Source organism: Mus caroli, unplaced genomic scaffold (assembly GCF_978045245.1).
Source record: "Mus caroli unplaced genomic scaffold, Mus_caroli_1 scaffold_8, whole genome shotgun sequence".
In the NCBI taxonomy this organism is placed as follows: domain Eukaryota; kingdom Metazoa; phylum Chordata; class Mammalia; order Rodentia; family Muridae; genus Mus; species Mus caroli.
The window spans coordinates 50,979,035-51,003,077 of record NW_028227263.1 but is presented as its reverse complement, the minus strand read 5'-3'; the positions used below and the strand labels follow the sequence as shown (position 1 = coordinate 51,003,077).

The window sequence follows — 24,043 nt, the reverse complement described above, 5'->3', positions numbered from 1 at the left end:
GATTTGACCTTAATGATGTTTGTTTCCCCTTAAGGTGACACTGACTATTATGTACAAATGAGGAGGTGAGACCTGCAGTTGTTCATAATTAGGAAGTTCTTACTAAGTCCATAGAAGAGGTACTCAAGGTCAGTGGGCTGAAGACAAGCGACTCCAATTTACCAGGCATTTGAGAAGTGAAATGGTCAGGGTTTAGCAAGTGCTTACGTGGGGAGAGTGAAAGAAGGGATTAAGTTGATGAAAACTCATGATGTTAAGGCATCTAGCCATGAATACAAGTAAGATGGAAGGGTCATGATCCATGGGAGGAAATTCCAATGATAATGGTAATAATCATTGCCTCTTAATGAGTCTCAGTGCCTTGGTCCTTCTCTGCTTCAATTCATTCTTCAGAAGACCTAATTGAACAGATTATTTTTAGTGATGCTACAGTTCCTGAAACAATCAAAGTCTACTGTTTGCATGAAAACTTTGTGGGTAAGTAGAAAAGGGGAAAGAAAAGATTAAAGAAACGATCTAATTTCCAACAAGAGCTCTGTGCTTCTTATTCCAAGATATGCACCTCTTGGTCTAGAAGCTTCTTAATAAAATTAATATAAGTTCCTAGCTATTGGAACTTTACAATATGCTGAGAATGATAGTGTTGTGTTTTAGTTTTTATTTACTCACCATAGCCCCGCTAGCAATCAGGTCTGTTGCATAATTAATCCCCATTTGCCAGGAAACTAAAGATGAAAAAGATCCAGTAACTGATTCAGGACACATATCTAAAAATTGATATTGCTTCAATTTTTACAGACTGTCTGAATCCCACTCTTCTTTTTCTGTGTTGTAGCAACATGCCTGGTTTTGTGTGTGTGTGTGTGTGTGTGTGTGTGTGTGTGTGTGTGTGTGTGTGAATAAAAACCCCACACATGTGCACATTGCTCTTTTCATTTCTGTGATCAAACATATTAACAAAAACAAGTTAAAGAGGAAGAACTGTGGTTGCAGTGTGTGCAGTCCATATTCCTTGACTCAGTACAGTACACCCAGTCTTGGTGACCGTGTAGATGGATGGGCATCATTACCATATAGTAGGCATGAAGAATAAAAGGATATAGAAAGGAGCAGTAGGCTACCCCAAGGGCATGCCCTCTAACCAGCTTCCTCCAACCGGGCCCCATCTCCTGTTTCGTACCACCTCTCACTGATGTCATCATGTTGTTAATCCACCAAGAGACTAATTTATTTATTCAGATTTCTAGCCATATAATCACCTTTGACCCACTCTTGCAGGGTCATCCGTATAGATTGCCTAGGCGTTTCTGATCCCAACAAGTTGATAATATTAACCTTGAGAAAATTATATACATTCAAATATAATACTATTTTAAACAATATATAAAACAGTTTTATTTTACATTAAAATGTAAGTAGTGATTTTGACAGTATAAGCAGAAGTTTATTTAGCAAAACAAATCAAGTACACCCTAGAAAGCTTTGGAGGGGACTGACCTGAAGAGAGAAATAGCAGTTCATTAAGTTCCATATTATAGATTCTTAAGAAAATGTAAAAAAACTTCATTTGCATTACAATAAAATCGATTTTATTCTGACATTTTCATATGCATATGCCATTATATGCTATTTTTATTCATCATTCTTTCCCACTGAATTCTCCATCCACCTAATGCTTTCTTCATTTCCTTCCTATGTTCAAATAGTTCTTCCTCCTGCTTTCATGTCATACGAGTAATAAGTACTGTTCTTATTCTCTTCCCTCCTCCTAGTTCTCTGAATATCTTCTTCCCTCTCGTTGCCTTTTTCTTCCTTCAATACCACACACACACACACACACACACACACACTCATACGCGCACACACACACACACATAAACCACACACATGCATGTGCACGAGCACACTTAAAATTGTATTCTGCTTCTGCATAAAAAGAAGATGTTTTTGTCTTTCTGGATAAGGCTTATTTTGGCTAAAATAATAGTTTTCTATTCCATCTATTTTCTGCAGATAATTATGATATTTTCTTCATTTTTTAAGGATAATAAAAAGAATATATATATCCATTTTCTTTATTAATTCATCTGTTAATGGGCATCTAGGTTTTCATTTCTTACATATTTTGAATAATATAGCAGTGAACATGCATGTGCATGTATCCATGAATAGTATTTCTATAAAATTATATATGTCATTATATTTTATTTGAAAAACAATACCATAATTTTTAAGTACTTACCTCTGGAGAACATTCAAGAAGTGTGGTTTTGTTTCCTGGAAGCTTTGCCACCTATAATGTTGTATTTAGTGGCCATTATTTCTAAATCCTAAAACCTGAATAGTGCTAAAGATAAAGGATTAATTTTCTCTTTCTACATCTTTTATGGGAGTATTTTAAAATCTGACTTGGGTAGCCAGAAATATGGAAGTAAACTAAATGTTTCTTTCTGCTTACTCAAGTGGTTTTAGGCAAATTGCCAAAGATCTTCAAGGTTTCATTTCTTTACATACAAAAGAGAAATGATAGCACTGTTCACTACTCACAGGGCTCCAGGAAAGGGAAAAAGGCATTTGGATGCCTATATCTGCACATAATTAGTGTACATTCATAATACCGGGTGTTTGGATCAATGTAAGAAAGAAAAGAAAAAGTTAGTGTTGACCTAATAGCTTTTAAATGAATTTACTCCAATAAATATTAATAATATGAGATAGGGAACTTGAAAATTGGATTAGCAGATTACTCATTGGATATGAGTTCAGTTCCCACAAACCACATGAAGGATTCTGTCTGTAACTACCATTCCACGGGATCTGTCTTAGTCACTTGTCTGTTCCTAGAAAGAGACAGCATGACCAAGACAACTCTTATTAATTAAAGCATTTAATTTAGGGCTCACTTACTGTTTCATAGGCTTAGTACATTACTATGATGGCAAGGAATATGATGGCATCATGCATGGTAGGCATGGTGCTAGAGCAGTGATTGAGAAATACAATACAATTTTTGAAATCTCAAATCCCACTATCAGTGACACAATTCATACTTATCAGTCCTTCTAATCTATTCAAATAGTGCCACTACCTGGTAACTAGCCTATGGAGTCCATTCTTATTCAGACTACCAGAGCATTCAACATACTCTTTGGCCTCAATAAACATTACACACAGTGGTGTGCATATGTGCATGCAGATACACAAAAACATAATTAATTAATTAATTAATTAATTAATTAAAGGAATATGAAATACACAGTTTGTGTGATTGAATGTCAAACATTCAATGAAAAAGTTAGAAAGGAGAGAACTTACAGGTATCTAATATAGGCATGTGGCCAATGATGGTGCTATAATGGGCCCTAGACAATGTTTAGATTGTCCAAAGAAGAAATTAATGTATTCAGTGTGAATTATTTTGAGTTTGGGGTGCTAGAGAAAGAAACAGAGTAGCATATGGATATTTGAATTGAAAACTCACTCAAGAAAATGTGTAATATGGTTGTCAATGAGAGTGAATTATTGTGAGGAAGACCGCACTGAGTGGGGAAATGTGTTCAACAATGATTAAAAGTTAAATACATGTCTGGATGTGTAGCACAGTTGGTATAGTTCTTGCTTATCATACAGAAAGCCCTGGGTTCAATCTTCAGCAGCCCTATAAGAGTTATTGTGGTTTCTCATGATCCTAATTCTAGACCCGAGTCCAGAAGTTCACAGCTTCTCCATTATCAACTACACAGTGAATTCACTTCTAGAAATAGTATACCCTTATAGGGTTTGTAAGGCATCGAGCGCAAGGAGCCCCCCACTACCCAACCATACTGGCTTCTGCAATCCATCTAGGTTACTTGCCAGACATAGTTGATATGATCCTATTCCTGAAGACAGAACATAGTTTGGATACAAGGAAATCAAGTTGAAACCAAGTTAGAGGACCCCTCTCTCTTGGCTGGCTTTTCTACTACTAGATGATAATGTGCTTTTCTTTGAAAGAGAAGAAGAGAATAAAAAAAAAAAAAAAAAACAGCTGAGGAGGAAGTGAGAAAAAGCAATGGTGGCTAGGGAAGAGCAAGCAATTCATGTAGGATGAAGTCAATGAGACCTGGAAAATTTGACTCCATGTTTGCTTAAACCCCGCTGCTGATCATTCAGAATGAGAATAAATACTGAACATTTCAGGCAGGGCAGATGAAACTTGTGGCTATTTAAAATATATGTCTTACATATATTAATATTGCCATCTATGGGTGAGCTTGTGTTCTGCTTACTCTCCTCCCCACTCTCTCTTCTCCTCCTCCCACTCCTGCTAGCCCCCCTTTCTCCACCTTACATCTCCTTTTTATAGTCATGATTTTTTATTTTGTTTTATGTCCCACTGATTTTAACTAAGGCCATCTGTGTGGCCATGTGTTTGAAACTATGCAAGAGAGCCTGGTGGGCTTACCAGTAAGTACACAACTAGATACTCTGCCTCTTCCTCTCCCATAATCTGTTAATTGCCAATAGTTCAGCAGTAAGTGGTAGGACCACACGATATGCTAGTCTTCACCCATTGCTGAATTTTGGCTGGGTCAAATGCCAGTAGACTCATCTGCTGTGGGTTCACAAGTGCTGTGACCATGCTTTTCTAAGAAGAGGACATTAAATAGCCTTTCAGGCTTTTGTTATGCTTTCTGACCCTCTATTTCATAACGATCTCTGAGAATTAGAAGGGGTCAAATTAAATGTCATATAAATGGCCGATCCCTAAAATTACTACTTACTATCAACTTCTTGTACAACCATGGGTCTCTACATTCATCTGCAAACAAAGCTTTTTCTGATTATACCTGGACACAACCTTTGTCTGTGGATATAAACATAGATATTTAGAATGCAGTTTGATACTCTGTCAGTTAAGACACACAGCAGTAGTAGGTTCCCTCTAGTCCTAACACCTCCTCAGTAATGGGCTTTTAACTGGGTTTACAGAACCAGGCATAGATTACCTGGTGTAAAACACACCTCAAATCCAACCAGAGAGTTGATTAATCCCATGTGAGTTCTGCCACCATTGCACCAGTGAGCATGTATTTCCTGGAAGACTGGTATTGTAATTCAAAGTTCACAGCATCATAAGTGCCTTTACTCTTCCAGCCACCTACACAACACTATTCAGCAGTATGAAAGCCAGCCAACAGAGAGGGCTCTTCTAGCTTGGTTTCCACTTGATTTCTTTGTATCTTACATCCAAAGTATGTGGTATCTTCGGGAATAGGATCATATCAACTATGTCTGGCAAGCAACCAGAAGGACCTACATTGTTTGGGGGACTTCTTGGGACTCTGTGATTTCCAAACCCTATAGAGCTATAACACTCTGGAACTGGAATATTGTTTGGTGACTCACAACTTTATGACCAGTACTGTCTAACAAAGCAGGGTATTTTTCTTTTCATTTGTATTTTTTAATTGGGGTAGAACATACTAGGTTTCTGTGTGGTGTTTTTTCATGCACCCTTCATTTTGCCTAATTAATCTATGCCCACACATTTTATCTCTTCTGTTACCTCATGCCTGTACACTTACATCGTTCAGTGGCTATATTTTTCCTTCTCTACCCTCATTCTACCTGTGAGCTGCACCCTCTTCCACTAAGGCAACTCACACCATTGTCCAATTACTCCTATCCCAGATACCCCTATCCCAGAACTCCAAGTTAGATTCACAACATTAAATTGATATGCATGAGAAATAAATGGAACATTTGTCATTCTGGGCCTGGGTACCTCACTCAGGGTAACTTGTGTTTCCCAGTTTCATCTATTTACCTAAAAAAAACATCTATAATTTTGGTTTTGTTCAAGCTGAATAAAATTTTATTGTATATAATAACATACCACATTTTCATTATGTATTCAGCAGCTTATAAAGATCCATGTGGATTTCATCTCCTAGCTATTGTTAATAGAGTTGTTATAAACATAGATGTGCAAGTGTCTCTATAGGAGGGTACAAATTCCTTTGGGCATACGTCCAGGAGTGATATGGCTGGGTCTTATGCTAGTTCTATTTCTCTTTCTTTGAGGAAGTGCTAGATTATTTTCAAAGTGGCTTCACCGGTTTCCAGGACAACTGACAGTATGCTTCCTCTTTCCCATGTCCAGAGCAATAGGTAAGGAACACATTTTATAGTCATAATCAAAGGAGCAAAAGTCTATTTATGTCCACGTATAAAGCTGACATACAGAGCGAGTAGAAATGACTTCAGTCATAACTCATGGTCAACTCTGACAAGGTACAAGGACTTCTTGATTTTTCACACAGTGGCTGCATGTTCAGCAGCTGTATAAATACAACTTCCAAAGCCCTGACCATGGCCACAAATGGATTCTATTTTTCATTTTATAAAACAAGAACTTGGTAAGTGCTAAATAGAAAATGTTGACAGTTAGACAAAAAAGACTTGGACTGGAAGCTCAGGAAAACACCACTGGTATTCCAAAGGCTCTGAACTGGAGGCACCTCAAGACATGAGGTAACTCCATAGGGATAAGGGATTCTGTTAGGAGGCTGGCTCCTAAAATGTCAGCTTTCATTTCTTTGTCTCATCTTTTACTAGAGTTCAACCCTGATACCATAACATTGTTCTTTTTCCACTTGGCCCATGATCTCTTCAATGATAATTCTGAATACACCTTTCTCTTAAATCGTTGACATGGTCCAACACCCAGTTGTTATTTTCCTGACACTGACTTCTGTGTGTGTTTCTTACTCAATCTTCTAATTCCCCAAAACAACAGAATGGGATTGGGGAAGGGGGAGGGATGTGATGTGTATGTGTCTGTCAGTCTGCCTATGCGTGTAGGTGTATATACACAGAAACACACACATTAACATTTTCATATAAATGACCATTTAAAATATTCAGGGTCGTCAGTCCTTACTGCATCCCTTCGCAGTCGTCTGGAATCCTGTTGCTTGGCGGCTTGTGCGTGCTCGCGCAGACATGGCTTCAACCAACTCTACCCAATAAGATATTCAAAGCTACGGGGCCTACCCTACCCAGCCTGGGCAGGGCTACTCCCAACAAAGCAGTCAGCCCAATGGCCAGCAGAGTTACAGTGGTTATGGCCAATTAGCTGACACTTCAGGGATATGGCCAGAGCAGCTATGGTCTTCTTATGGACAGAGCCAAACCATAGGCTATGGAACTCAGCTCCCCAGGGATATGGTTCCACTGGAGGCTATGGAAGCAGCCAAAGTTCCCAATCTTCTTATGGGCAGCAGTCCTCCTACCCTGGCTATGGCCAACAGCCAACTCCTAGTAGCACCTCGGGAAGTTATGGTGGCAGCTCTCAGAATAGCAGCTATGGGCAGCCCCAGAGTGGAGGTTATGGTTAACAGTTTGGCTATGGTGGACAGCAGCAAAGCTACGGACAGCAACAAAGCTCCTGTAACCCACCTCAGGATTATGGACAACAGAACCAGTATAACAGCAGCAGTGGAGGTAGTGGAGGGGGTGGTGGAGGCCAAGATCAGACCTCTATGAGTGGCGGCGGTGGTGGTTATGGCAATCACGACCAAAGTGGTGGCAGCGGTGGTGGCTATGGGGGAGGCCAGCAGGATCATGGGGACTATGGCAGAGGTGGTGGAGGTGGTTACAACCGAAGCAGTGGTGGCTATGACCCCAGAGGCTGTGGAGGTAGCCACGGAGGCAAAGGTGGCATGGGCGGAAGTGACCATGGTGGCTTCAATAAAGTTGGTCCTCGGGATCGAGGATCTCGTCATGATTCTGAACAGGATAATTCAGACGAAAATACCATCTTTGTGCAAGGCCTAGGAGAGAATCTTACCACTGAATCTATGGCTGACTACTTCAAGCAGATTGGAATTAAGACAAACAAGAAAACTCGACAGTCTATGATTAATTTGTATACAGACAGGGAAACTGGCAAGTTGAAGGGTGAGGCAACAGTTTCATTTGATGACCCACCTTCTGCTAAAGCAGCTACGGACTGGTTTGATGGTAAAGACTTCTCTGAAAATCCTATTAAAATTTCATTTGCTACCCGCAGAGCTCACTTCAATCAGGGTGGTGGAAATGGTCGTGGAGGCCGAGGGTGAGGAGAAACATGGGCCGTGGAAGCTATGAAAGAGGTGGCAGCGGTGGTGGTGGCTTTCCCCAGTGGAGGTGGTTGGGGTGGAGGACAGCAACGAGCTGGGGACTGGAAGTGTCCTAATCCTACATGTGAGAACATGAACTTCTCTTGGAGAAATGAATGCAACCAGTGCAAGACACCTAAGCCAGATGGCCGAGGAGGGGGACCAGGAGGTTCTCATATGGGGGAAACTATGGAGGCGATCTACGTGGCAGAGGAGTATATGACCAGGGCGGCTACCAGGGCCAAGGCGGGACTTGTGGGGGCTTCAGTGGGGGCCGGGGTGATGAGGACAGAGGCGGTTCTGGAACTCTTACTGTACCCAGTTTTACCCTTGTTATTTTGTAAACTTACAATTCAGGATCGCTCATAGATATTTGGTGTGTTTGTGTGTGTGTGTGTGTGTGTCTACCCTAATTATAACCATATCTCTGGTTCACATTAAAAACCATCATTTTAGTTTAAAAAAAGTATTCAGGGTAGAGCAATATTTCAATCAATAAAACACTTGTCACAAAACCCTAAGGACCAGAGTTCAGATTTCCAGCATCCACAAAGTAGCCAGGCATTGGGGAAGCAGAACAAGGGTTCCTGAGTCTTACTGACCAGTCAGGCTAGACTAATTGGTAAGCTACAGGTTTACTTAGAGAATCTTTCTCAAAAGTAAGCTATTGAAGAAAATACCCCATGTTGAATTGTATCCCATGCATGTGAATGCATGTGTTATGTGTTATATGTGTGAATATACACCCCCCAAACAGGTATATACATGTGATATATATATATATGGCTTAACTCCCTTTTCCTTGAACCAACTGTCATTCAAGATTAGTTACTGACTGTGACTGTTTCCTATTTACTGGAGCTGAGGATGAATTCCACATCAAAGGATATATATGAATCATGGGCAAATTTGTAGACAGGCCACAAGACAAAATTATCTGTATTAAATATTGACAGCAGCCATAAGGAAATAACCCTGAGTACATGGCTAAAGCAACACATATTCGTTATCATACATTTTTAGATTAGAAATGCTTAGTTATAGCCAGAGCAGTGCTGGAGAGCTCCCCGGAGTTGGTTTAAAAAGAAACAAAAAAACAGCATCCTGAGCAGCTCAGCTACCACTTAGGGCCAGATCTAGGGCTCTAAGTTGGCCCACATCAAAATCTTTATCATCTGTGAATGTTTGGGATCCATGGAAGGGCCAGTCCTACTGATCCAAAGCTGCAGCATCTCCATGACACGGGGGGGGGGGGGGGGGGGGGGCAGGGGGAGAACATAATAATTGAGAGGAGGCTTGGTGAGGATCCAATATCAGTGGTGTCACAGAAGCCAAAGATATCAAACCACACTACTGACTCATTGAACTGAACATGTATGTGCAAGATGTGTGGATGTAGGAGTGCACTATGGGAAACACTGAGGTACTTTAGCTTCCACAGTGAGATGTTTTTCTAAGTTTTGTGGGGTTTTGGTGAGGTTGTTTGTTTGTTTTGTTTGTGTCTTCTATTTTATTCTATTCTACAGGAATGAATGGTATCTATGAGGAGACAGAGACATAGGCAGGACTGGGATACATGATGTGAATTCACAGAGAATCAATAAAGAGTTTTTAAAAAGTAATAAAATAAAAAAAGAATACTGGGATAAATATAGCAGTTTAGGAGAGTGTTGTTTCTTTCTGGAGCTTAGTTAGAAAGACATGTGTCTTTTCAGATTGTGTCAGCTATTGTAGGCTGGGTTTCTATGGCTGCCTCACTTCCTTCTTTAAGGCCAGCAATATAGGGCTTGGTTCTTCTCATGTTATAACTTTCTTGATAAATCACTGTGTTGGACTGCAGCCAGGAAGTGCTACCAGTTTTTAAGGTCTCACCCATATCAATGGGTTTAACTCCCAGAGACAAGCCATGCTCATGTCTACATTTCAAGGCCCATAATCTTAATCATAGCTAACAAGCCCATTTACCAAGTAGTGTAAAATAGTCATATACTTTTAGTCTTGGAGTATACCTTTAGGCTCTCATTTAGTCCAGTTTGTAGTCTTCTGCTACTGATGACTTCTGGTTTTCCTGTGTGTGTTCTCACTTGAAGTTATGCTTGAGCCTGGCATTCAACTGAATGAACCTAAGTTTGTATCCAGGAATAAAGACATACTTCCGTGGAATGTTTTCCTCTCATAGGACAAGTTTTCAATCATTTGTGTCAGTGGGAGGGACAATCAGACTACTAGGTTTAGGTGCCTGCTGTTTTGAGGATTTGGCTAATAAAGCCATTTTGCGAATAGTAGGGGAACTTGGAGTCATTTGAACACTGCACAATTGTCAGCTCTGTTAGGAGTTGTATCAGTCACTGCCTCTCTCTGGGTTAAGCAGAAGGACTCGTGACCTCAGCAGGTTTTTTTGCCAAGACAACTAGTACAAAATGCCAAGGTCATTTGTTCAAGAGTTTCACTTGCTACCCTGCTCCAACTAGCCAGTGTCTGCATAACTTGCAGAAATACGTACATAAGTAGTTGGGCAGTAGGCCTGTGGTATCTGTGGAGAATTGATTACAGGTTCCCATGCAGATACCAAATGCCAGAGTGCACTTTATAAATGGTGGAATGGAAGAACTTGGGCTCTTGGAATCATTTATAGGTTGCTTAAAATAATTATTTAAATATAAATGTTACTAGATAGTTATCAAACTATATTATTTAGAGGATTATAATAAGAAATATATATATATGTATGTATATATGATCTATATAGAAGCAACTAAACACTATTTTCATTTTGTGTATGTGTGTGTGTGTGTGTATGTGTGTGTGTGTGAATGTGTGTTTGTGTATTGTGGTATGTGAGTATGTGTGGACATGTATGATATATGCACATAATGTGCAATGTCCATGCTGGGAGCTCAGAGGTATCCTCTTCTCTCACTCTCTGCTTCATGGCCTTGACAAGGCTTATTTCACTGAATATGGATCTAAATTGGTTACCAAAGAACCACAGTGGTCCTCTAGTCTCTACCCACTCCACAACTGTGTGATTACAGGCGCAAAAAAAAAAATACCCAGAATTGTATGTGGCTTCTAGGTATTTGAACGGAGCTCCTACTACTTCCCTAGCACTCAGTCTTATCCATGACCCATCTCCCCACAGAAAAATATTTGTATCCTACTCCACAACTGTTGGTACTAAAATGCAATGTAAATGTTAGACTGCCGCTATATGCCAGTGAAAAATTAGCATGACAGTATTTGAAAGTGTTAAAAAATTACCTTAGGACATAAGTATCATTTTCTTCAGATGTTTATTATTTTTCCTTTCAAAATCTCACACAGACATTGCTTCTGCTATGAAAATGTACGTGATTGTCTTCATCTAATAGGATAGGGCTCTCATTAGCAACTCTAGTTATTCACTCACTCAAGTATCCCTGAAGGCTTGAGGCAAACCTATGGTATGGAAAATTCTTATTTTTAGAAATGACACATTTCCTTACAATAATCTTATATTTAGGGTGCATTTTAGTCCATTTACCATTGGATTAATAGAATCCCCACGTAGAGGAATTTATGGGGAAGATCAGTTTATTTTGGCTTATCACTTTATTTAAGCTGGGATATCTAAGAACACATTATCAGCCAGGGCCCTAAACTGTTTTATCTCACAGAGAAAAGCTGAAAAGCAGCCAGATGAAGACAAGAGACAAGCTCAGAGGAGAAGGGGATGGGAGTGAGGGGAAGGATAGTGGGGGGGGTGGGGGGTGCCTGGGAGTGAGGCAGTGAACAGGGTGCAAAATGAATAAGTAAAAAAGTAAATATTTTTTTTAAAAAATGACTAACTTGAGTTATTGCAACCTGATATTGTTAGAACATACCCACATCCTCAACAAAGGCTTTTATCTGTGGGGAAACCCTGCTAATTAACGTCAAACTCTACCACAACCAGATAGCTCATCTTGAGCTCAGCACAAAATGAAGGACTCCCTTTACTAGCAGAGCTTCCCTTTTTCTGACCTTGTCTAGGGAGCCAGAACCAGCACACCCTCTATCTGTGAGAGCTCAAGTAGTTCTTGGCACTGGCAATTTCAACTTTCTCTTTTCCCTTTCCTTTTCATGCCTTCCCAACCCCCCTCCCCACCCCCAAAAGAACCTGCCTATTCAGTACGCGCGAGAATCCTGGAATGTCTCTCCATGTAAATGAGGTAGTCACAGACCTTTAAAATTCTAGGTAGTGATTTTCATTTACCCTGAAAACTCCTTCCCACTCTCCAAGTTCCATATAAACCCCTGGTTTACCCCAACTAAAATGTATGCATACAAGCCCTCCCCAATAAAAGTTTGCAGACAAGCTGAGCTCATCGAAGAGAGCTGCTTCATTGAAGATTATTAGAGATATCAGAGAAGGCCTTCACCTAAAAGAACTGTAACACTGAGATCCTTGAAGAAGGCCTCACTCTCCCCTGAACCCTGGCACTCACTCCCAGCTGTACCAGGATCCTGCAGATCTCCACCCTGCAGATCTGGGCTCTGCTTCATCCTTCCAGCCTGGTGTGATGCAGTGTCAGGACACCCTGACAGAGAGGAAGCAGGGGAAGCAAAGCCATAGCTGGACCCCGAAAGGCATACCACATTTATCTTTCTTAAAGCCATATTGCTATTTAAAGACCCACCTTCCAATAATCCTATAATGACAATTATATTTCAGCTTGAAGTTGTGGGGATCAGAAGACCACATTCATAGCATTAGAAAAAGAAATACAAAAAAGTAACCAAGATAAATAAGATAAACAGGAAATCAGCCAGTACATTCACTCTTGTGACACAATCAAAAATTAAAGGCCTCTATCATGCAAGAAGACATGCTTGCTTTATGGAATCTTCCAGACAGTTAGCAAACTCCACTGGAGCCTAAGTCATGCTTGACACATTGATAAGGCAATGCCAGATGATGTACCTCCTGAGACCCCAATAAGCTCGGGACAATAATAACTTTTTTTAAAGCCATAACATAGATAAAAAACAGTGTATATGAGAAAGAGCTGCATGATGACAAGAATAACCTAAAGTACCCTGGTGGCAGAAAGCAGGGCTCTGAAGAGAACCCCTCAGACCAACTATGAGGGTAACGTGTGATGCTGAAGCTCCTATGCTGAAAATTTGCCATTTTTGTGAACTTACAGAAGCAGTGATGGCTACCTGAGATAGTCCTGCAAACCACAAGATAGGTACTCAACCATGGATGTAGCTGGATGTGTATAATAAGTAGTAAACTAAATTATAATTTCATTATTATTTACTAAAGGGTACAGGATCAGACATAGTTTTCCGTCATCATCAAACCCAGTCTTTCTTTCTTTGCTCCTTTTATCCCCTCCCCTTTTTCCTCCTGCCAGGGACTATACACACAGGCTTGGGGAAGCTGAACAACCACTACTATGAAGTTGTTTTTCCAGGCCTCAGTGTCTGATGTCTCCAGCCTGGATAAACTGTACTTTTCCGTTCTTTCTCATGGTCATCTTTTTATGCTTTTCCCAGCTCCCTCTCTCTGCCTTTGCATTTCTCCCCCACCTTCTCTTCCTTCTCCCTCCCCTTTCTTCTTCTGTCCACCACTATGATCTTATTGGTATATGTTTCTATGTGGTAATGTTTCTAATTAGAATGAGGAACAGAGTTGAGAAACCATGTTCTAATCTCGGGGAAAATATTGTTTATACTTTCAATGCACCTTGTGAGGCCAATACATATGGAGCAACATGAGAAAGAAGTATAAACTGGTCAGAAAAATACTATGACAAAGAAAAAGTCCAACCTAAATGTTTTGAAATTCTAGAAACAAACAATCTCACTTCTACTTTAAAAATGAGAGATTCTACCCACAAGACAAAGCAAAATTGTGTAAAGAATAACAATACCTGACCATACCGCAGACTGTATCCTGTATTGCAGACTGTCTTCCATAATGTGGGTTGTACTCCATATTGCAGAGTGTGCTCTATCAAGCACTTCCAATGGATTGCCTTTCTTAATCCTCTTTCCTTTGTCTCTTAGAGATGGGGGACTGATACTTGTCACTATCCATCAAGAGGATGAGGCATGATAGGGACATTTGGGAATAAAAGTAAAGGGAATTTTAGTAACTCAAATCCTGGAAGCTAAGGCTGGGAAGGCAAAATTCTGTTAGTATATTGGGATAGCATCTAGTTCTTTCCTTAGAAGGACATGAAAATAAGTCAAGCAGAATATGTATATAAATACATGCATAGACTCCATCCTTGGAGCTCTGAGGTCTTGGAGGCTAGTTTGTTTTGCATCCAGGAGTCAAATAGAGTGGGTTTTTAATTTCGTCCTAACTACTGCCTGCTTGAGGGACTCCTAGCACTTACTGCATCTCTCCAAACCATACTTTTTCACGCAAAGTGTACAATTATGTCTTTTTCCAGGATTACTGTAAAGATTGAGATGAAGTATAAGACACATCTGTCACACAACAGAAATTCAACTAATGTGAAATGTCAAAAATTCTGCCTGCTCCAAGGTTTGTTGCAAAGCTTATATAAATCACCCAGACTGCATTTGACAGCTGTTGGGACTTGCTAAATGCTGGCTCCCCTTCTCACCTGGTAGACATTGTCAAGAAGCAGGTAGGGTGTTTTCTGAGCAGCTGGGACTCATAGCATTGGAAGCTACAACTGTAGCTCCCTGAGGCATCTGGGGTCTACTCAAGTCCCCAGGCTTCATCAAGATGCCCACTGGAGACTGCTGGAGGGGAACACCTTAGTTCAGGAACACTCCCAGCTCCTCCTTCCTTGTGGACTTCCTGAATTCCACACAACCTGACTTTCGATCTGCAAAATTTAGCACAAACCTCTCCCTTCTGAATGCAAATATCACCGCACTGCTCTGTGTCCATATTTGGCAGGGTTCTTTTTTATTTCTTTATTTACTTTAATTTTCTTAATATATTTAAACTGGGGACTGAACAAAGCTGTGCATGTCCTTCTGTACTTCACAACGCTGGATATGAGGATAGGATCAAAATGAGGTTCTGTACTCTTAAGTTAGCACGTGCTTCCTTATTCTGCATTTTCTTATCCTGGGGCTTCTGGGTTCAAGGGAGGCTGCTTGTGATAGCAGATAGAGACAAAGAGAGAGTATTCATGTACACTTTTCCTTTAAGTTGTTTTAGTTAATTCTTGCAGGAACTCCATGGATAGATAGGCAGTTTAAATTAGCTTCCCTAAAGTCATTTAGCCAAGAGAGATAGTCAGAATTTAAAAACAAGCCCTTTGTACTTCAAGTATTCATGCTAAAACCATGATGAAGTTTCACCTCTAAAAGAATTTTACTAATGAAGAAACTGAGTCCCAGGCAAATTATATACTAAGGATCATACTGAGTAGCAGGCCACAGAATTGACATTTGACTAAATACTAGCTCCCTGATCCCAAACAGTACATCTCCATATTTATCTTTCTTTTTAGTTTTGTGACTATTTGTCATTACAATATGAGGAGTAAAAGTTAAGTTTCAGTAAAAGAAACAGATAGTTAAAATGAAGGTGCCTTAGCATGACCAAAGTCTACAGAACACAACACTTGAACACATCAATCACCTAAATGGGGGTGACAGTATGTCAAGCACTAGGTGTCCTAGAAAATATGCCTAAATGCACTGGGACAACACATAAAGAAATATAGCATTGCAATGACTGTTCTGAACATGATTGGCAGCTATGCTGTGTTAGAGGATCAGACAGTATGTTGGAAGTAGATAACATTGCAACTGGATTTTGAACACAGGTAGAAAGCTGGTATAATATTTCTGAATGAGACAGAAAAGTAACATATACCAGGGACCAGTAAGCAATGGAGACACTTGGAACAGGATGCTGAGGTGAAAACAAAACTGTACATTTCAACACAAGCCTCCCAGAACAGAAATCGCTTGAAACAATACAAGCAAAGGGCAATATGTTTTAGCTTTTGTTTGTTTGTTTGTATTGCATAACCCATTAGAGGGCTATTAGTCATCCAGGGGTTGACTAATTCTCCCTCACTTAGCATTCCTTAGATGCTATAGTTCTTTGTCTAGGGATGGAGCCTAGTGAGATTAATTTTTTCCTCTCCACATTTCAAATCTAGTATATTGGTGTTATTCTTGTTGAGATCTTCTTTGGGTAGCCATGTTGAGGTTCCTGCCCTTTCTAGGAGACATAGCAGAAGGTTTATAATGTGCCCTTTGCTATGTAGAGAGTTCAGGGATGTGTGTGGATGTGAGAGGAAGTGTAAGGGAGTTGTTCCGATATATACATATACATGTACATACTTACATATATTACATACACACATACACACATAAATACTAATGAAAGAGGATTGTAGCTTAATGTTAGAATAGAAATGAGAGGGCAGAGAACAGGAAAATAAATTTGAAATGTATGTTTCAGACACAGAAAAACAATCAAAGAAGACAAGAATTTAAATTTTGACTTGTAAATAATTTTTTGTACACAGTTCTAGAGCAGTGACTCACAGGTCATAGATGCTTATTGAATATTGGTTGAAGAAATGAATGAACTGTGAAAATGGAGGAAATAAAAAGTGTATGTACAAGAACAACTTAAATTTTGAATTAATCAGTTATTTGGTGGTTTATGCTATTTCTTGGAGATTTTAGGGAAGTTGAGAATGCATGCAACAGTTGTTAGTCATAATATGATATCTAAAGTGCACCTTTGACACCCAAGTAGAAATACTAAGTAATAATCTAGCATATGAGCCTAAAGAATTAAAAGCACAAATGTGGGGAGGACTGGTCCCTAAACTCTGTGCTTATGAGTGAGAGAGAGAAAAATGTTGGACAGGTTAAAAAGTTTGAAATGGAAGTACTTTTTGACTGTCTGGATCCATGCTTTGAACCATGTAAGATAAGAACTAGTATTTTTATAGTATGAATAATAGTAGAGATGATAATCATAATAATCCTAATAACTTGGAGGGTGTAGGAATTGGAATCTAGGACCTTGTACACTCTAGGCCAGTACTCTACTACTAACCTGCATCTCCATCCCTGTCATTAACGTCATAATGCTGTCATTAACCAAGCAGTTAATCCACTTCCAACACACACCCTAGATCTGTGATTTTTCAACCTTTCGAATGCTACAACACTTTAATACACTTCTCCGTGTTGGGGTGACCCTTCCCATAAGATTAATTCATTGCTACTTCATAAATAGAATTTTGCTACTTTTATGAATCATCATGTAGATATCTAGTGACTGCATATCTGATATGTGACCAACAAAGAAGTCATAATGCACAGGTTGAGGTGATGTATATGTTTACACACTTAATTCACATAACATGTCTGTGGGATGCACTCATTTTTCAGTTAAGTGAAGATCCCGAAGATACAGACTTCTTTGAAGGCTATGTAACTGTTAGATAATGGAAGATGTTATGCAAACTCAGCACATCTCTGTAGAGCTTACTTTCTTGGCCTTTATTCTATAGAACATATAAAGATGGAAAAATGACCATAAGAGTTAACTTTCCAAAGATCGCTGATAGATGTGACAAAATCATCAAGAAATGCCAAAAAGGATAACTTGATAAAATAATGTGAGCTAAGAAGGGGAAATGATTGCGTAAGACAAATCAAAAAAAAACCACAACAAACACACAAACAAACAATAAAACTACATTACTATGGAAGAGAGCAGAAGCAAGAGCCAATAATTAAAAGAGAATGTAAGATGTTTAAGGGTGATGGTTCACTGTGTTTAGATGGATGATAGAAGACAATTTATATAAAGTGTTAGGGAAAATTCAGTAAAGAATCAAAAATTGATGCTATGGAGCATGAGGTACAATTACAGAATGAAAAATCCCAGAGAAGGTAAGAGAGGAAAGATCCTGGCCTTAAAAGAATTCACTTTAGAATAAACTTGAGACCACCCATTCTAATGTGAGAACAGGAATCAATGAGCTTCTGTTGAGTGAGAAGTGGTACCTAGGGAAGGAGCAGAACACTCCAAAATAGGAAAGCCTCTGTGTTCACCACTGAGTTAGCACAATGATTGACATGTAATAGCTTAAAATGTTCTGGAATGATGCAATTGTAAAGGCTCAATGTGCAAAACTTTTAAAGCACTCAGCCTGAGAAGGAAAAACAGATGTGTTAAAGAAGGGGACTGGCTAGTGACATCAACGCAAACAGCAAAGAGAGTCTTCTCTGCTATGGACTTCCTTTGTAAATGTAGTAAACATTGCATACTTTGTAGAGTCTGTAAAATCTATAAAGGTCATTACCAGCACCAATTTGGGAGCGTTGCCAGGCCCCACACTGCAATCCCTGAGCCAGAAACCCACTAATCCCCAAGCTTGACACAGAAACCCACTGAACCCTGAGTTCTCCATGCTCAGGACTTGAAATTCTCCTAACCCCCATCCTGGAAAACTCTATCATGAAAAGCTCTGACCCCACCCCACTAAGAAATCCTAAATAAGCCCTGCCTTCTGCTTAGTTTGTTGATGTTTCTCTCCTGAGCAGAGGCAACCCCCCTGCTGGCTTTTTCCCTCCTGCTCCATCTATGTGAGGTTTGGTGTATAGTGTGATTTTGTGGTATTCCTTGGCTTCCTACTGCCAGGATACCTTTCCCTTCAGAGTTGCAACACTTACAAAGGGTAATAGAATCACTGAACTTTCTGGAATACACATTGGAATTTTTAGTAATAGTATTAAAATTAAGATCACACAATGGAGCCATGAACATCTTCAGGAATATTTGTTTCAGCACAAAAACAGAGGTTGTGGGTAGGTAAATTTAAATCTGGTTAGGGTATCCCCCCAACCCCCAGAGAGTGGATAGAAGAGAAGTAACTATGTTTGCATACAGTTTGTACAATGTTGTGCTATGGCATCAAGGAAGACAGTGATGGAACTGGGAAAAGAGAAGATGGTCATACGAGTAGAGACCAGAGGTGGGAAACAGGATGCTGATGAAGACTTGGGAAGCTAGAATGGAGGTATAAATCAAAGTTTATACCTCTTCACTGAAGGAGTGACACACATGATAGACCAGGAACATTTTTGTACTGCTGAAAAGGTAGATACTCAACCTTGATAAACGTCCCAGTCAGATATGGCTACATCGTGGTCTGTGAGTGGAAGAAGAAAGCAGCTTCTACTGTGACTGCACTGGGAGTGAATTCGCAGGGACACTTTGTAAGACTGTGATACCTCTTCGTTGGTCAAAGCTTGTCACAATGATGCAACATGTCAACACTGTTGACAGCTGTATTTGTCACTGCTGGTCTGGATATACAGATTCCCCATATGAGATAGACAAAAATTAATGTAGGAAGAAACCCTGCCAAATTGGGGGGAATGTGGTGAGCTGTCCTCAGAGGATCAATGGGGACACATTGCAGGCCTGCCTTCCTTCTTCAACCGCCTGGGAGCCTCAGGCCATGTTTGTATCTGTTAGCCTGGATTCACAAAGCCAGTTCCAGGATAGCCAGGGATACAAACCTGCCAAGAAACCATGTCTTGAAAGACAAACAAAACAAAACAAAATATCATATACTAGTTGTTTACAAAATGTATTTTCTATTAATTCCAAATAATATATATTGTAAGCCAGGGTGGCAGCATAATCGGGCTCTAGTGAGGGTACTCTTCTGAACTGGCTTCTCACATGACCATTCCTCTGTGTGCACTTGACACAGGAAGAAGGAAAGAAGAGAAGGAGAGGGGAAGACATATTTTTTTCCTACTAGTACTCTACTAATCCTTTATAAAAGGCCCCAGCTTGGTTGGGCAGTGGTGGCACACACCTTTAATTCCAACACTTGCGGGGCAGAGGCTGGCGGATTTCTGAGTTCGAGGCCAGCCTGATCTACAAAGTGAGTTCCAGGATAGCCAGGGCTATACAGAAAAACCCTGTCTCCAAAAACAAAAACAAAAACAACAAAAAAAGGCCCCATCTTCATAACGTAATCTAAACTTAATTGAGTTTCACAAAAAAAATGATAGATAGATACATAGATACATAGACAGATGATTGATAAATAGATGAATTAAAACCACTGTTGGTTTATCCAGGCAGTGGTAGTGCACACCTTTAATTCCAGCACTTAGGAGGCAGCAGTAGATGGACCTTTGTGCATTCAAGGCCAGCTTCATTGATCTACAGAGCTAGTTATAGGGCAAGCAAGTGTGCACAAAGAAATCCAGCCTCAGAAAGAGATAGATAGATAGATAGATAGATAGATAGATAGATAGATAGATAGATGATAGATAGATAGATAGATAGATAGATAGATAGATAGATAGATAGATAGATAGATAGTCAGACCTACTAAGGTTAAAAAACAAAAAACTTTCCAAAGGCTCCATCTTCAAATATCACATAGAATAATAATGGCAACATAGAAACTGGATAGTGGTAGAGAACCAGTAATGTCTTTGGGAACAACAGTAGAAGGGCTCAAACACTCAGTGCATCCCAAATGGGATGGAGCAAGGGCAATGGAGCCTACCTTAGCAAATTCTTCATTAAATCATCCAAGTGACCCTTGAAATAAGATTTTCCAGGGAGAGAGATGGAGGAGAGTTATCATCATTGAATGGAAAACTCTAGGACAATGAAAGTATTTGACATCAATATGGAAATTTGCTGGATAATAAAGTCTAATGAAATCCATTTCAAAGGAGTTGGGTTTTTGAAAGAAACAAAGAAATGAAAATGTTTAGAAATATAAAGAAAGAGATATCTACCTTATAGCCAGCTCCAGTGTGACAATTAAAGAAAATTTACTCAAATAGGAATAATTCCAGACAAAGTAGTTTTAGGTTCTATGCATGTACGTCAAAAGTAAATGATGGGAATGTGAAAATAAGTGTCTGTAGAGTGACAGAGGTGACCTGGTGGGTGCCTATATGCTCCCAAGCACACAGTGACAGACCTGGGTAATCGTGGAACATAGAAGAGGCCTCTGAGTGAAGCAGGTATTAAACAAATGTAGAGTTTCTGTATCTATCATTGGTCCTGATAGATGCATAGAAGAAAGAGGACTGTTGGATCAGAAGATGGTTCTGCTTTTCTTCCAGCTGACACTTAGAGAGACAATGCTCAGAAGATTTCTTCTCAGGTCACTCCTTCCATAGGAAGAAAATATTTAAGGGCTATCTTCTTTTCAAGTTGACATGAATAGGTGGAGCCTAGCAGCAACTCTGGCTACTCTTTGGTGGTCTGGCAGAGAGTATAAACTGAGCATTTTACTAAAATAGCATGCTATCTTCAATAAGATGTGGCATAAGAGGAAAAAGGCATATTTATCTGCCTGTGACCACAGACCATATATCACATATCTAGCAATCTAGTATTCTATTAATATAGATCCTCAATATAGTGCTATTCAGGTCCAGTGAGATTTTTAGCCCTATCTCATCTATAATCCATTGTGTGTACTTTGGAGCCAAATAAACTTGGGTTTGAATTTCTCTTCTGGTCTTTGTGAACTGGTGGTTGTAGATTTTTGTGGTTCCCTCCTTATATTGTATCTATTGGGCCCTTACTACCCCATGCATAGCCACAGATCAGATATTTGGCTCTGCATTTCTTCAAGTACCTTTTCTAAATCAAGGAAGGATCACTATGTCCAGCCATGAGATAAACTGGTAAGGCAGGAAATCATATGTTTTGGGCAGCATCTGTGAATGAGATTCTAGCTCTCTCATCTCTGCTGTGAAGTTTAGAGCTGGGGGTTTCATCCCAATAAAAGAAAGCATGTTTGTTGTGGGTTTGAGTTCAATGGGTGGATTTTAGTGAAAGATGACTTGATAAAGATTTTCGTAGGCTATTTGCCTCCTTGCATGTGTCTCTGCTGCTTGCCTATAGGCATACTACATACTACTGTCATCTACTTACAGTCAACTCTTGTCTCACTCTTTGCTCTTGGTGAACCCAGCACACAGCAGGGAATGTGTAAATTACCTAACTCTCAGAGCCTCTGTTTTATTCTCGGAAAACTAGAAAGTCTCATGCTTGAAAATAAACAAACAAAACAAAGTCGCCTCAGATTTAAAAGATGGTGGAGAACACACCAGCACAGACCTTAGCACAGGGGACCTCTGGGTCATTATGAAGTGCCATTCATCTTTAATACTGATGCCTCCTGTTAGAATTCCTTCTAGACTCTGCCCAACAGTCACCTGGCAACAGCCAGATAGGCCTAGCTTGATTCAAAACAAAACAAAACAAAACAAAAACAAAAAGGTGGGGGTTATTTGGCCCCCAACTCCTCCTCTCTGACTCTTTTCTCTCCCTAACCCCTTCCCCTTCCCCTTCCCCTTCCCCTTCCCCTCCTCTCTCCCTCTCTCTCTCTCTCTCTCTCTCTCTCTCTCTCTCTCTCTCTCTCTCCCTACTCTCCCCTTTCCATGCTCTCTAAATAAACTCTATTCTAAACTGTATCAGTGATCTGCCTGGCATCTACTGGGGGTGCCTCATCATGGGCCTGCTGAGGCACCCCCCCTCCCACCTCACCATACTGCACTCTACAAAACATATCCTGGTCTTTTTAAAAAACCCAATACCTCCTCACAGACAGTGAGAATGCCAGAGGAAACAGGGAGCCTAGTCAGCTGCACCTAGGAAGATGAATTCACCTGTCATAGGAAATCCCCAAACTTAATGAGATTCCAGTAATGGGCAGTTGGATGTAATACACTTAGGGACTCGGTAGGGTTATAATAATTAAAAACTGGTTTTTAACAATAATAATAATTTAATGCTATTTAACAATACTTTCAAATAGCTTATTAGATAATCTGTGGTGTTTACTGATAATACAAGGAATGTAAGAAATATAAGATACATATCTACCTGTAGCTACCACAGAGACTATGTGGATAGAGGAAGCTCTCCCACAAACAGTTGCTACAGGAATTCTTCCCAGAAAGGATAGTGTCCCTGGTGGAAAACTGAAGAGTTGATTCCCTGAGGCAGAATTGTTTTAAAACTAAAATTATTGTTTAAAGCTCATCCTGACAATCACATATCAGAAGTAAATCATAAACATGGGCAAAGGTTTGAGTTTCTGATATGTTTACAGGCCCCATAACTATTGTATAATGAGGCAATTTTATGTAAATCTCTTCAGAATTCGATCTGGACATTTGCAAAGGGCAGTGTCACCCATTGGAAATGTAGCAACGAGTCTCTTTTCTGTTTCTTTGGTGTTCTTTGTCATGGGGCAATTTGCATGAAAATAGGATTCTGATTACTCCCCTGTTTCTCAGGCATGTTTCTTTCTTCAGAACTGAAAGACATCCAGTGACAGGCCAGCTTCCGGCATTCATAATTAAAAATAAGCAAGAACTTGAAAGAGCCCACTGCAATTAGAGGAATAACCTCTGTGTCCTGGGAATGAAGGAGTCAACCAGCTTTGTAATCATGTCATATCCATTGTGACCAGGGGAACAAAGGAGAAGGTGCAGAGGGCAAAGGGCCATTGGGAGAAGAAAGGCTGGATCCTGAGGTAGATCATTAAATTGTGGAGGAACCCTGTGGAGTGAGCAGACTCTGTTCCATGGCTGGGTGAGGAAGCAGGAGAGATGCAGGACCACTCTTATAGAGGGAAGGTGCCCTTGGAGCAGGCTATGCTTTTAATGAGTTCTGTTACTGGTGGGGTGAGACTCATCCTGCCACTCTCTGTCCTCTCCCAACTTGTATTTGTTTCATTTGTCTCCTCATCTCGTCTACAGCAATGTGGATCTTAAAGGCAAAACCTTCTGGCTCTTGCTTATTGGCAGGCAATACTCACTGAATACCTAGTCACAGTCAAGCACTGTGAGCACAGAGGTGAACACATAAGATTGCCTATGAGCAAGCAGTGAGATGA

At 40.0% G+C, this 24,043-nt stretch overlaps 1 pseudogene; it reads left to right on the top strand.

Annotated features, from left to right (window-relative positions):
• Window positions 1–6,990: 6,990 nt before the first annotated feature.
• LOC110297990 (uncharacterized) lies at window positions 6,991–8,491 on the top strand (annotated as a pseudogene).
• The last annotated feature ends 15,552 nt before the right edge of the window (window positions 8,492–24,043 follow it).